This window comes from Schistocerca serialis, chromosome 10 (genome assembly GCF_023864345.2).
Source record: "Schistocerca serialis cubense isolate TAMUIC-IGC-003099 chromosome 10, iqSchSeri2.2, whole genome shotgun sequence".
Lineage (NCBI taxonomy): Eukaryota > Metazoa > Arthropoda > Insecta > Orthoptera > Acrididae > Schistocerca > Schistocerca serialis.
This window is the reverse complement of record NC_064647.1, coordinates 110,693,627-110,707,769: the sequence shown is the minus strand read 5'-3', so window position 1 is coordinate 110,707,769 and position 14,143 is coordinate 110,693,627. Positions and strand designations below refer to the sequence as shown.

The following is a 14,143-nucleotide window of genomic DNA, read 5'->3' as shown; positions in this document are numbered from 1 at the left end:
ATATGATTCGTAAGTTCCATGATTCGATCCCTCGTTACTCCGAGGATCGTTCGATTAACATCGAAACGGGCTCACGTCAGTACATTGGTTCCAGGGCCTGAATCAACCTTGGTTATGTACCAGACTGTGGCACTTTAAACGTGTGTAGACACATTCCCTGTGTACAGACTGAGATTTTTACTCTGCAGCGGAGTGTGCCCTGATATGAAACTTCCTGACAGATTAAAACTGTGTGCCGGACCGAGACTCGAACTCGGGTCCTTTGCTTTTCGCAGGCAAGTGCTCTACCAACTGAGCTACCCAAGCACGACTCACACCCCGTCCTCACAGCTTTACTTCAGCCAGTACCTCATCTTCTACCTTCCAAACTTAACAGAAGCTCTCCTTTCTTTCAGGAATGCTAGTTCTGCAAGGTTCGTAGGATAGCTTCTGTTAAGTTTGGAAGGTAGCAGACGAGGTACTGGCAGAAGTAAAGCTGTGAGGACGGGGCGTGAGTCGTGCTTGGGTAGCTTAGTTGGTAGAGCAGTTGCCCGCAAAAGGCAAAGGTCCCGAGTTCGAGTCTCGGTCCTGCACACAGTTTTAATCTGCCAGGAAGTTTCACATGCCCTGTGTAGTAATTTCTTCAACTTCATTCTTGCTAGCCGATGTGTATAGGAACTGTGCACAACCTTTAATAAAAAAAATCGAGACTCCTTTAAGGATATCTGACAAACGACATTTATTTTTTTGGACGAATACAGCATAAATAGTAAACAAGGGAGGATCGGAAAGCAACGCAAAATAACTTTTTTCTTCCCTGGTATTGCAGCTGGAATGTTGAAATTTCACGACGATACAGTTTGAAATTTGCGCTACAAAGGGTATTTTGTTTGCATTACTTTCTGAAAGGAAACGTCATTGGTGATGAGTTGTGAACTTATCACTACCCGCTCGAAATCATGTATACCTCTGTTGAGTGGAAATTTGCTGATACTTCAGAACTAAAAGAATTCGCTAATTCCTCAGAACTAAGAAAATTCAATCTGCTAGAAATGTGCTTGTGGCAGAGTTCTGCGATACGTATGGTGTATTTGTTATTCGTGGATCTCGCTGAACACGGGGCCACTGTGAATGCTGCAGCCCACATTAGAACTTTGGTTCGTGACAAACCCACAACATTAACGCTGACGGTTCCAAAACTTCATCACAATGCTCGCCTCCCAGCTACTGTTCCCGTTCCTGAGAAAATCGCCGAATTTGGCTACGAGGTACTCCAGCATCCACCATACCGTCCGGACCTTGCACTTTCATCTGTTCGCTCTGATGAAGAAATTCCTGGCTGGCCAACGCTTTGTGACAGATGAGGAAATGAAATCAGGAGACCGCAGATGACTGTCCTCCAAACAGACTGACCTCTACGAACAAAGCATATTGAAACTGGTGCCACAAAGAGAGAAACTTGTTGACAACGTTGGTGACTATATATACAGTAGTTAAAAGACGGAAATTCATTTTTTTACCTGTTGTTGTGGTCTTCAGTCCTGAGACTGGCTTGATGCAGCTCTCCATGCTACTCTATCCTGTGCAAGCTTCATCATCTCCCAGTACCTACTGCAGCCTACATCCTTCTGAATCTGCTTAGTGTATTCATCTCTTGGTCTCCCTCTACGACTTTTACCCTCCACGCTACCCTCCAGTACTAAATTGGTAATCGCTTGATGCCTCAGAACATGTCCTACCAACCGATCCCTTCTTCTGGTCAAGTTGTGCCACAAACTTCTCTTCTCCCCAATCCTATTCTATACTTCCTCATTAGTTACATTAGTTATGTGATCTACCCATCTACTCTTCATCATTCTTCTGTAGCACCACATTTCGAAAGCTTCTTTTCTCTTCTTGTCCATGTTTCACTTCCATACATGGCTACACTCCATACAAATACTTTCAGAAATAACTTCCTGACACTTAAATCTGTACTCGATTTTAACAAATTTCTCTTCTTCGGAAACGCCTTCCTTGCCATTGCCAGTCTACAACATTTTATATCCTCTCTACTTCGACCACCATCAGTTATTTTGCTCCCCAAATAGCAAAACTCCTTTACTACTTTAAGTGCCTCATTTCCTAATCTAATACCCTCAACATCACCCGACTTAATTCGACTACATTCCATTGTCCTCGTTTTGCTTTTGTTGATGTTCATCTTATATCCTCCTTTCAAGACACTATCCATTCCGTTCAACTGCTCTTCCAAGTCCTTTGCTGTCTCTGATGTCATCGGCGAACCTCAAAGTTTTTATTTCTTCTCCATGGATTTTAATACCTACTTCGAATTTTTCTTTTGTTTCCTTCACTGCTTGTTCAATATACAGATTGAATAACATCGGGGAGAGGCTACAACCCTGTCTCACTCCCTTCCCAACCACTGCTTCCCTTTCATGTCCCTCGACTCTTATAACTGCCATCTGGTTTCTGTACAAATTGTAAATAGCCTTACGCTCCCTGTATTTTACCCCTGCCACTTTCAGAATTTAAAAGAGAGTATTCCAGTCAAGGTGACTATATATACAGTAGTTAAATGACGGAAATTCATTTTTTTCACCTATTAAACTTTTTCGTAATAAAATTGTTGTGCTTTACTTCCTGATCTTATCTCGTAAATCCTGAATTTGTAGTACTTCAACACGTTGATTACAAATACGTGGCTAATGTAACAACATAACTGAATCAATTAATCGGTTGTATGCTTTACTATACAGTGTGTACAATGAACAGATAGTTCAGGCACATGATCCCTTACACATACACTATGTGATTAAAAGTATCCGGACACCTGGCTGAAAATGACTTACAAGTTCGTGGCGGCCTCCGTCGGTAATGCTGGAATTCAATAAAGTGTTCGCCCATCCTTAGCCGTGATGACAGCGTCCGCTCTCGCAGGCATACGTTCAGTCAGTAAAAAATGGTTCAAATGGCTCTGAGCACTATGGGACTTAACTTCTGAGGTCATCAGTCACCTAGAACTTAGAACTACTTAAACCTAACTAACCTAAGGACATCACACACATTCATGCCCGAGGCAGGATTCGAACCTGCGACCATAGTGGTCGCGCGGTTCCAGACTGCAGCGCCTAGAACCGCTCGACCACACCGGCCGGCGTTCAGTCAGTAGCTGGAAGGTTTCGTGGGGAATGACAGCCCATTCTTCACGGAGTGCTGCACTGAGGAGAGGTACAGAAGTCGGTCGGCGAGGTATTCTATAGGATGCAAGTCAGGACTCCGTGCAGGCCAGTCCCATACTGGGATGTTATTGTCGTGTAACCACTCCGCCACAGGCCGTGCATTAGGAACAGGTGGTCGATCGTGTTGAAAGATGCAACTGCCATCCCCGAATTGCTCTTCAACAGGGACGAAAGAAGCCCCTTAAAAATCAATGTAGGGCTGTGCTGTGATAGTGGCACGCAAAATAACAAGGGCGCAAGCCCCCTCCATGAAATCACGACCACACCACAGCATCACCGCCTCCGAATTTTACTGTTGGCACTACACGCGCTGGCAGATTATGATCAGCGTGATCATTCGTCGTACCCACACCCTGCCATCGGATTGTCCCATTGTGTGCCGTGATTTGTCACTCCACACAACGCTTTTCCACTTATCAATCGTCCAATGTTTACGCTCGTCACACCAAGCGTGGCGTCGTTTGGCATTTAACGGTGTGATGTGTGGCTAATGACCAGCTGCTCGACCATGAAATCCAAGTTTTCTCACCTCCCGCCCAACTGTCATAGCACTTGGAGTGGATCATGATGCAGTTTGCAATTCCTGTATGATGGCCTCGGTAGATGTCTGCCTCTTACACATTACGACCCTCTTCAACTGTCGGCAGTCTCATATCAGTCAACAGACGAGGTCGGCCTCTACGCTTTTGTGCTGTACGTGTCCCTTCACGTTTCAATTACACTATCACATCGGAAACAGTGGACCTAGGGATGTTTAGGAGAGTCTAAATCTCGCGTACAGACGTATGACAAAGTAACACCCAATCACCAGACCATGTTCAAAATCCGTGAGTTCCGCCGAGCGGCCCATTCTACTCTTTCATCATGTCTGATGACTACTGAGGCCGTTGATATCGAGTACCTGGCAGTAGGTGGTAGCACAGTGCACCTAATATGAAAAACGTGTGTTTCTGGGGGTGTGCAGATACTTTTGATCACATAGTGTAGCTGCAAACTGTGAGAAGAGGCTGTCAGTAATCACATATCAAATATGGAGAGGGTTCATCAACGAATTTCAGAACCAAAACTGCATGGGCTCTCCACGAGGCCTCGGATCCTATATATCCTTTCGTCAATGTAGCTGTGTATACGGCCTGCAATATGTGTATCAATTTGATGGACATGGCCTGCCAGGAAGTCACCTTGTTTGATATGCATGGCAGCCAATGGCAGAACCAGCTGTAGCAGACAACGCATTCATATGCAGACAATGGAATGATAGGGCCACGAAAGAGTTTCAAAAATTGATATCAACATTTCAGGTCAGAGCTATATATTAATATTCAGGATGAAAGAATATCAATGATAAGATACCTTGTAAACACCGCTGTCATCTGTGAAGCTGAAGAAGAACTGCAGGTCCTGTTAAATGGAATGAACAGTCTAGTGCGACCGATTCTAATGTTCCCGTGTTTGGAGTCCTTATTATGCAGTCATGACAATAGAAATGTGACAAATTCAGAGGCGAACTGCTGGTATCGTAAATATATGTTTTCAAGAGGCACAAAAATGCATTTTGCTGGCAATACATCCCGACGAAGTTGTCCAGCAATATTGTGGCCATACGAATTGTAGCCACAAGTACTGTAACATTACCGGCGAATAGTGCCCGGCAATGTTTGTAGCAATTCATTTCCGGGCCAGCAGTGTTTACAAAGCGACCACGCTACTGCCACAGAATGAAGGAACGCCAACATAGAGTGATAGCGGCTCTACTGCTTTTACGATAGGCGTTCAATAACTGATGCAACAAATTTTTGTTTCTCGGCCTTGGTCGAAAAAATGTGGAACTTGTTGTGCGATACCGTGAAATACTCCCGCTTCTGTCTCTGTAGGTTCATGAAGTTCCGATGGTTAGTGCCACTACGCACAGGGTGGTCCATTGATCGTGATCGGGCCAAATATCTCACGAAATAAGCGTCAAACGAAAAAACTACAAAGAACGAAACTTGTCCAGCTTGAAGGGGGAAACCAGATGGCGCTATGATTGGCCCGCTAGATGGCGCTGCCATAGGTCAAACGGATATCAACTGCGTTTTTTTCAATAGAAACCCTAATTTTTTATTACAGCTTCGTGTAGTACGTAAAGAAACGTGAATGTTTTAGTTTGACCACTTTTTCCACTTTGTAATAGATGGCGCTTTAATAGTCACAAACATATGGCTCACAATTTTAGACGAACAGTTGGTAACAGGTAAGTTTTTTAAATTAAAATACAGAACGTAGGTACGTATGAACATTTTATTTCTGTTGTTCCAATGTGATACACGTACCTTTGTGTGAACTTACCATTTCTGAGAACGCATGCTGTTAGAGCGTGATTACCTGTAAATACCACATTAATGAAATAAATGCTCAAAATGATGTCCGTCAACCTCAATGCATGTGGCAATACGTGTAACGACATTCCTCTCAACAGCGAGTAGTTCGCCTTCCGTAATATTCGCACATGCATTGACAATGCGCTGACGCATGTTGTCAGGCGTTGTCGGTGGATCACGATAGCAAATATCCTTCAACTTTCCCCACAGAAAGAAATCCGGGGAAGTCAAATCTACCTGTCATGAAATATGCTATTCAATACCGCTTCAACCGCACGCGAGTTATGTGCCGGACATCCATCATGTTGGAAGTACATCGCCATTCTGTCACGCAGTGAAACATCTTGTAGTAACATCGGTAGAACATTACGTAGGAAATCAGCATACACTGCATCATTTAGATTGCCATCGGTAAAATGGGGGCCAATAATTCTTTCTCCCATAATGCCGCACGATACATTAAGCGCCAAGGTAGCTGATGTTCCACTTGTCGCAGCCAGCGTGGATTTTTCGTTGCCCAATACTGCATATTATGCCGGTTTACGTTACTGCTGTTGGTGAATGACGCTTCGTGGCTAAATAGAACGCGTGCAAAAAATCTGTCATCGTCCCGTAATTTCTCTTGTGCCCCGTGGCAGAACTGTACACGACGTTCAAAGTCGTCGCCATGCAATTCCTGGTGAGTAGAAATATGGTACAGGTGCAATTGATGTTGATGTACCGTTCTCAACATCGACGTTTTTGAGATTCCCGATTCTCGCGCAATTTGTCTGCTACTGATGTGCGGATTAGCCGCGACAGCAGCTAAAACACCTACTTGGGCATTATCATTTGTTGCAGGTCGTGGTTGACGTTTCACATGTGGCTGAACACTTCCTGTTTCCTTAAATATAACTATCCGGCGAACGGTCCGGACACTTGATTGATGTCCAGAATACCGAGCAGCACACATAGCACACGCCCGTTGGGCATTTTGATCACAATAGCCATACATCAACATGACATCGACCTTTTCCGCAATTGGCCAACGGTAAATTTTGACACGGGTAGTGTATCACGAAGCAAATACCGTCCGCACTAGTGGAATGTTACGTGATACCACGTACTTACACGTTTGTGACTATTACAGCGCCATCTATCACAACGCCAAAAAAGTGGTCCAACTAAAACATTCATATTTCTTTACGTACTACACGAATATGTAATAAAAATGGGGGTTCCTAATTTAAAAAACGCAGTTGATATCCGTTTGACCTATGGCAGCGCTATCTAGCGGGCCAACCATAGCGCCATCTGGTTTTCCCCTTCAAGCTAGACGAGTTTCGTTCTTTGTAGTTTTTTCGCTTGATGCTTATTTCGTGAAATATTTGGCCCGGTCACTATCAATGGACCAGCCTTCAAAGTGACATCTGTAACAGAAGTTCGTTCCAAGCAGAGAGATATCATTGACTTGCTTTTGGCTTGCTTGCTTTTGGTGGAAAACCAGAGCATCGCCGATGCACTTAGGCGCTTGCAAAACGTCTACAGGGATCTGGCAATGAACAAACGCACGGTGAGTCGTTGGGCGAGGCATCTGTCATCACTGCAAGGTCAAACAAATCTGTCCGATCTCCTGCGTGACACTTGACATGTTGGAACGTACGGACACTCTCATTCGAGGTGACAGACGGATTACAACTAAACACCTCGCTGCACAACTGGACGTCTCTGTTGGTAGAGCGGACACACCTGTCCACCAGCTGGGGTACTGAAAGGTATGTGCCCGTTGGGATCCATCCTACAGCCCTCAACTCGCACCTTCCGACCTCCATCTCTTTGGCCTGGTTGAGGATGCACTTTGTGCAAAGCAGTACGTGGATGATTGGGAGGATCTTGATGCATCAAGGCATTGGCTCCGACGTCAACCAGTAGAGTTGTACTATGCGGGCATACAGGCCATGACAGTATGGTAGCGTAAAGCAGTCGCATTGGACTGAAATTACGTTAAAAATAGGTTTTTATTTCCAAAAGTGTGGTGAATAACATGGAGTATTGGAATCCTGAATAAAAGCAACCTGCTTTCAGAAAAAAATTGTGTTGCGTTACTTATTGAACACTCCTCGTACACCATAAAAGGAATCAAGTCAGAAAGAACAAGAGAAATAGGGCTTTGTGAATACATTGCTTTTTGGGTTAGCGGAATGCCAAAAAATCTAAATCGTGAACTGATGCTGAATACAAATCATTCCCAGAATTTTACCAGAATGTGAAAACACAAATTCCAATTGATACGAGAACTGCTAAAACCAGTACAAAAGTGAGAGACTGCATATCAGTTACAACCCGATTGCCGATCAGCCTTCGGTTTTTAGCTGCGGATGGTTTGTACATAAGTTTAGTGTCATCAATAAGCCTCTCGGTACCAATAAGTGCGCAAAGCTTTGGTAGACGGACAACGATTTCATTACGGTTAAGTCTGAAATAAATTTTTTGTTTATATTTTCTTTATGCTCACAGCGCACGGAAAGACATGATACAGTCTACAAAAAAAATCAAGAGTGTTTCCGATTTCATCTGCAACAGCATGGTAGCCCTAATTTCCTGAGTGGGCGCTTTATATACATTACCTTGTACGTTCCACCGCTCTGGTCATTAATGAGCCACGTTTATGAAAGTTATAGACTTCTCGTTTGACAACTTCTCTATTGCTGTACACAAAACACTCACCAGAAACAAACAATAACAAGTCGCGTACGTACGACCCGAACTTCCGAACAAAAGCCAAACAATGTTGTACCAGCTCGGACTGTGACTGCTGTGCTATCGAGACTGTTGCTAAACCAGCTTTTTCACAGTTAACTCTGGCTTCTTTTTAATATCATTTTGCTAGCAAATGAGTGACTTAGCTGCCGTCAGGAAGAAAGACTTTTTTCACCATCATCTGGCTTTCTTTCAAGTTTTTTTCCGTGACTATAGGAGAGAATTAAATCCATATTTATTAAAGGGAAATGCAGAAATACAAGGCGCTGAGGAATGAAATAAACAGAAAGTGCAGGGAAGCTATGGCGAAATGCTTGCATGAAAAACGTAAAGAAATCGAAAAGACGTGATTGTTGGAAGGACTGACTCAGCATATAGGAAAAACAAAATAACCTTCCGCGAAATTAAAAGAAAGGGTTTTAACATTAAGAGTGCAACGAGAATTCCACTGTTAAATGCAGAGAGCGGATAGGCGGAAAGAGTACATTGAAGGCCTAGGGGAAAGATTTGTCTGATATGATAGAAGAAGAAAGACGAGTCGATTTAGGAGAGATAGGGAATCTAGTATTACAAACAAATTTAATAGAGCTTTGGAGGACTTAAGATCAAATAAGGCAGAAGTGTTAGATAACATTCCATCAGAATTTCTAAAATCATTGGGGGAAGCGGCAACAAAGCAACTATTCACGTTGGTGTGGAGAATGTATGAGTCTAGTGACATACCATCTGACTTTCAGAAAAATATCATCCACATAATTCCGAAGACTGCAGGAGCTAACAAGGGCGAGCATTATCGTGCAATGAGCTTAACAGCTCATGCATCCAAGTTACTGACAAGAATAATATACAGAAAAATGGAAAAGAAAATTGAGGATGTGTTAAATGACGATCAGTTTGGCTTTAGGAAAGGTAAACGCACCAGAGAGGCAATTCTGGCGTTGTGGTTGATTATGGAAGCAAGACTAAAGAAAGAAATCCTATGAACGTGTCTTGACTTTTCTTTAGTCTTGCTTCTATTATCAACCGCGTCAGAATTGCCTCTTTGGTTCGATAATGTAAGATGGTGCAACATTTTCGAAATTCTGAGAAAAATAGGGGTAAGCTAAAGGAAGAGACGAGTAATATACAATATGTGGAAGAACCAAGAGGCGCGCGACCGCTACGGTCGCAGGTTCGAATCCTGCCTCGCACATGGATGTGTGTGTTGTCCTTAGATTAGTTAGGTTTAAGTAGTTCTAAGTTCTAGGGGACTTATGACCTCAGCAGTTGAGTCCCATAGTGCTCAGAGCCATTTGAACCAACCAAGAGGGAAGAATAAGAGTGAACGACCAAGAAAAAAGTGCTCGGATTAAAAAGGATGTAAGACAGGGATGTAGTCTTTGGCCACTACTGTTCAATCTGTACATCGAATAAGCAATGATGGAAATAAAAGTTCAGGAGTGGAATTCGCTGATGATATTGCTATCCAGAGTGAAAGTGAAGAAGAATTACGTGATCTGCTGAATGGAATGAACTGTCTAATGAGTACAGAATACGGTCTGAGAGTAAACGAAATAAAGGCGAAAATAATGAGAAGTAGCAGAAATGATAACAGCGAGAAAATTAACATCAGGATTGATGGAGCAAGGAGAACATCAAAAGCAAACTAGCACTGGCAAAAGGGACCTTTGGAAAGGTCCCGAGTTCAAGCCTCGATCTGCCAGGAAGTTTCATATCAGCGCACACTAAGCTGCAGAGTGAAAATCTCATTCTGTAAACATCCCCCTGGCTGTGGCTAGGCCATGTCTCCGCAATATCCTTTCTTAGGAGTGTTCTACAAGGTCTGCAGGCGAGCTTCTGTGAAGTTAGGAAGGCAGGAAACGAGGTACTGGCGGAATTGAAGCTGTTAGGACGGGTTGTGAGTGGACCTTTGGTAGCTCAAATGGTAGAGCACTTTCCCCCGAAAGGTAAAGGTCCCTATTTCGAGTTTCGAATTGGCACACAGTTTTAATCTGCCAGGAAGTTGCCTACGTTTGATAAATCGAACATAGGTGTTTAGGAACAAATTTCTGCGAATGTACATTTGGAGCACAGCACTGATAAGATACGAGTGTGATGGCAATTCAAGCACAATGAGACACCCCACACGTCTAGAATTGCTACAGAGTGGCTCCAGGAACACTCTTCTGAGTATACACACTTCCGCTGTCCACCAAACTCCCCAGATATGAACACTGTTAGGCACATGTGGGATGCCATGCGACGTGGTGTTCAGAAGAGATCTCCACCCCTTATTGCTCTTACAGATTTATGGACAGCCCTGAAGGATTCATGGTGTCAATTCCTTCCAGCACTGCTTCAGACATTAGTTGAGTCCATGCCACGTCAAGCTGCGCACTTCTGCGTGCTCAAGGTGGCGCTACACGACACGGTGGTCAAACGTGGACTGTGGTAAAATCGAAACAGTAGACAATCGAAGCATTTGAGATGTGGTGCTACAGACGAATGTTGAAAATCAGGTGGGCTGACAAGGTAAGGAATAAGGAGGTTCTGTGCAGAATCGGAAAAGAACGGAATATGAGGGAAAACACTGATAAGGAGAAGCAACAGGATGATAAGACATCTGTTAAGACACGAGGGAATGACTTCCATGGTACTAGAGGGAGCTGTAGAGGGCACAAACTGTAGAGGAAGACACAGATTGGAATACATCCAGCAAATAATTGAGGACGTAGGTTGCAAGCGCTATTCTGAGACGAAGAGGTTCAATAGGCAGCAAGTCAGAGTTCTAAGACACGAGATTTCATTTAAGAATGAAGAGGTACATTAGATCAAATTAAGTAACTTATACAGCCTTTTAAATAGTGAAGTTACACAGCAGAGACTGACAAGTGCATATATTTGACATAGGTTCTATGGCAAACAGTACGTGATGTTGCTATAATGAAAGCAAAAGAAATAAAAATCTTAAATGCAGCAAGGAAACATTGAAAAGGAAGGCTAGAATTTCACGTAAATAATGACGGAACCCTCAGAGAATATGATTCATTAAACAACAAAATTTGTAAATTTCTTCAAAATGATATGCGAACGTACAGCAAACAAATGCTAAGATAATTGAAAATAACAAGAGTGTTTGAAAACAAAACACTAACTTTCTACTACAAATGGCAAATGATTATTCTTCTAGGTCTATATATTTGCATATCTGCAGTTGAAGGAGTGACTAAGAAACACAGGCACTGACAGCTAAAATGAAATTCCGCAAGTAATGCGAAATGAGGTGTATAAAACAGTTCAAAAAGTGAAGACAGGTAACACTCCTGAACAATGATTAAAGCTGCAGGAAGACTGATACGTATAAGAGCAGTTCAAATAAGTTTTTACGGAATAGCTGTGACAGAAACACTTCCCCTAAAACTGGAACGATGCTGTAATTATTCTCCCTCAAAGAAAGGAGGCGATCAAAATAAAAAAATAAAATAAAATTAACAGACCTAGCACTCTCCAATCCACGAAGTACAATGGAAAATTTGAGGCCGGCCGGTGTGGCCGTGCGGTTCTAAGCGCTTCAGTTTGGAACCGCGTGACCGCTACGGTCGCAGGTTCCAATCCTGCCTCGGGCATGGATGTGTGTGATGTCCTTAGGTTAGTTAGGTTTAACTAGTTCTAAGTTCTAAGGGACTGATGACCTCAGAAGTTGTCCCATAGTGCTCAGAGCCATTTGAACCATTTTGAAAATTTGAGACCTCTAAGAAATACAGAAATTTGTAAATTTAAAAGCAACTCTGAAACGTACCGGAATATAGAAAATGTAACAAGGGCAATCATGAATGGATTAATCATTTACGAGCATTTAAACAGAATAGTTTACAATAAGATAATAAAAGGCGTCTTTAAGTACCTCTGAAAAAATAGACAACCAAGATCATATAAATCGAAAATATACATCACTACGTATACTACAATACAAGAGAAGAAACAAAAAGAATCATTTCAAAACGTAATGTGTTAAAAGCATAAATTTTCTTGGGTGGAAGCTGTAATAGGAAGTAACTGGAGTAGAAGACGCAGCGAAATGATAACAGAATTTTCAGTGAAAAGAAAGTAAAAAATCATCCAGATGTAAAATTTGTTCGTAATTCTCGGATAATTGAAACAAAAAAAACCTAACATTTCAAAGGCATCAAAATCAGTATGCTGAAAATACACTTTTTAGTAATAAAACAAACACGAAAACCAGCTGATAGTTTGGTAACACAGTGCGTAGCTGAGTATTAACAAAATAAAGGTAATTCGGAAAAAATGAGCTGAAAACGTAAACAAAACACGGATAATATGGATGTGCCGAATTTTCACATTAGTCAATATTTATAATGCGTCCAACTTCTGCACGATGTAGATAAAACACTGCTGGAAAATCGGTACCCAGGCGAAAAACCCTTCGAAATCTAAATGGAAAGAACACACTGCGACGTGAACGAAAAAGAACGAGGATAACGCAGTAAAACATTACAACAGTCAGATAAGTGCATTTTTTTCAGATCTCCAGTAAAACTAATTTGTAAATTATGTTCCATTTTTTTAAGACTAAGGGCGGTCTTCTCACCCAATAACAGGAAACTTACATACTGTGAATAAACTGCAGTTTAGTGCTTCCATATAATGTACTAAAACATGTACTTATTCATGCTATAAAAAATGTTTCCAGAAAGCATGGATACAGAATATTTTACGTTTCTTCGCAGAACTGTCCCAGAATATTACATCATATTCAGTAGAAACAAGCACTTAAATTTCTCACACTTTCGTCTATAAAATAACGGCCATGGACAGGAAAAAGCAATCGAAGTTACAACCGGCGGTTGTAATTATTTTACTGCTAGCTTGGATAGCAACGAAACTAAACAAAGAGTAAACCACAGCATCCGAACAACGCATTTCACTTGATTTTCCTAAAACTTGAGAATGAAGACTTGAATTCTGAAGGAACTTTGCAATGGTTATTTACAAATCCGCCATTATCTGTACAGAAGGATACATTTGTAATTACAAGATTACGCCTGTTTACGTCACGGTTGTAGCCTAAATAATACAGACGCTGACAGGTCGTAAAACTCGCTTCTAAAAATGTCATATGCACGAAGAAACGCACTTGATAATTACAATTAACCCCCGAAATGCGTCATGCAGAAAAACAATAAAGGAAAATCGTTGCTGGCAATAGTAAATGTTATTTTGTAGCAAACAAAACTAATAATTCACGACGATGGGTGGAAGTGCTCCTCTGAGATGATGGGTATAGCAAACAAAAGCAAGATGAAAGGCCACACGAAACCAGCCGGAAAACTGGACGACTAAAAACAAAACAAAAAAAAATGTATCTTTCGATATAGTATATCTACGTGAGAGAAGCGTTACCTCTACGACCTTTCTGCTGTGGCAGCTCTCTACCGATGGACTGAAAACGATGCCAGATCTCTTCTTGCGTGCCCGTTGCAACACGTCTTACGTTTTCCCTTAGCACACAGAAAGACCCAACGCTGCAGCTGCGAGACGGTTGAAAGTGCTGGGCGCAGCAACGGGGATTCCCCTGTCGGTTCTGCGCACTCCTAAGTGGCAAAGGGGCAACTATATAATTCCCGAACTGACTGTATCGCATACAAGCAGTAATAACCTATGTCTTTTTCTGCTTGAATTCATTAGTTGTTTTCTTTGTAAGTACATACCAATAAATAAAGCTCTTTGCAAGACGCAGTAGTTTGATCCGGACCCGTGTGCCGTGCTGTCGTCGTCTTTACTTTTCACTTCGACTACTAGAGGACTCTAGCGTATCCATCCTTC

At 42.3% G+C, this 14,143-nt stretch overlaps 1 protein-coding gene and 1 non-coding gene across 2 annotated transcripts in view; both read right to left on the bottom strand.

The window, feature by feature from the left end:
- The window catches only part of LOC126425138 (speckle-type POZ protein-like), a 264,849-nt gene extending 250,921 nt beyond the window's left edge, over positions 1-13,928 (bottom strand). Inside the window, exon 1 of the mRNA XM_050088081.1 lies at positions 13,721-13,928. The gene's annotated coding sequence lies outside the window, so the exon portion shown is untranslated. The remainder of the gene's footprint in view (positions 1-13,720) is intronic.
- Trnar-gcg (transfer RNA arginine (anticodon GCG)) lies at positions 233-307 on the bottom strand. The gene has a single exon. It is a non-coding gene; the product is annotated as a tRNA-Arg (tRNA).
- Positions 13,929-14,143: the final 215 nt, after the last annotated feature.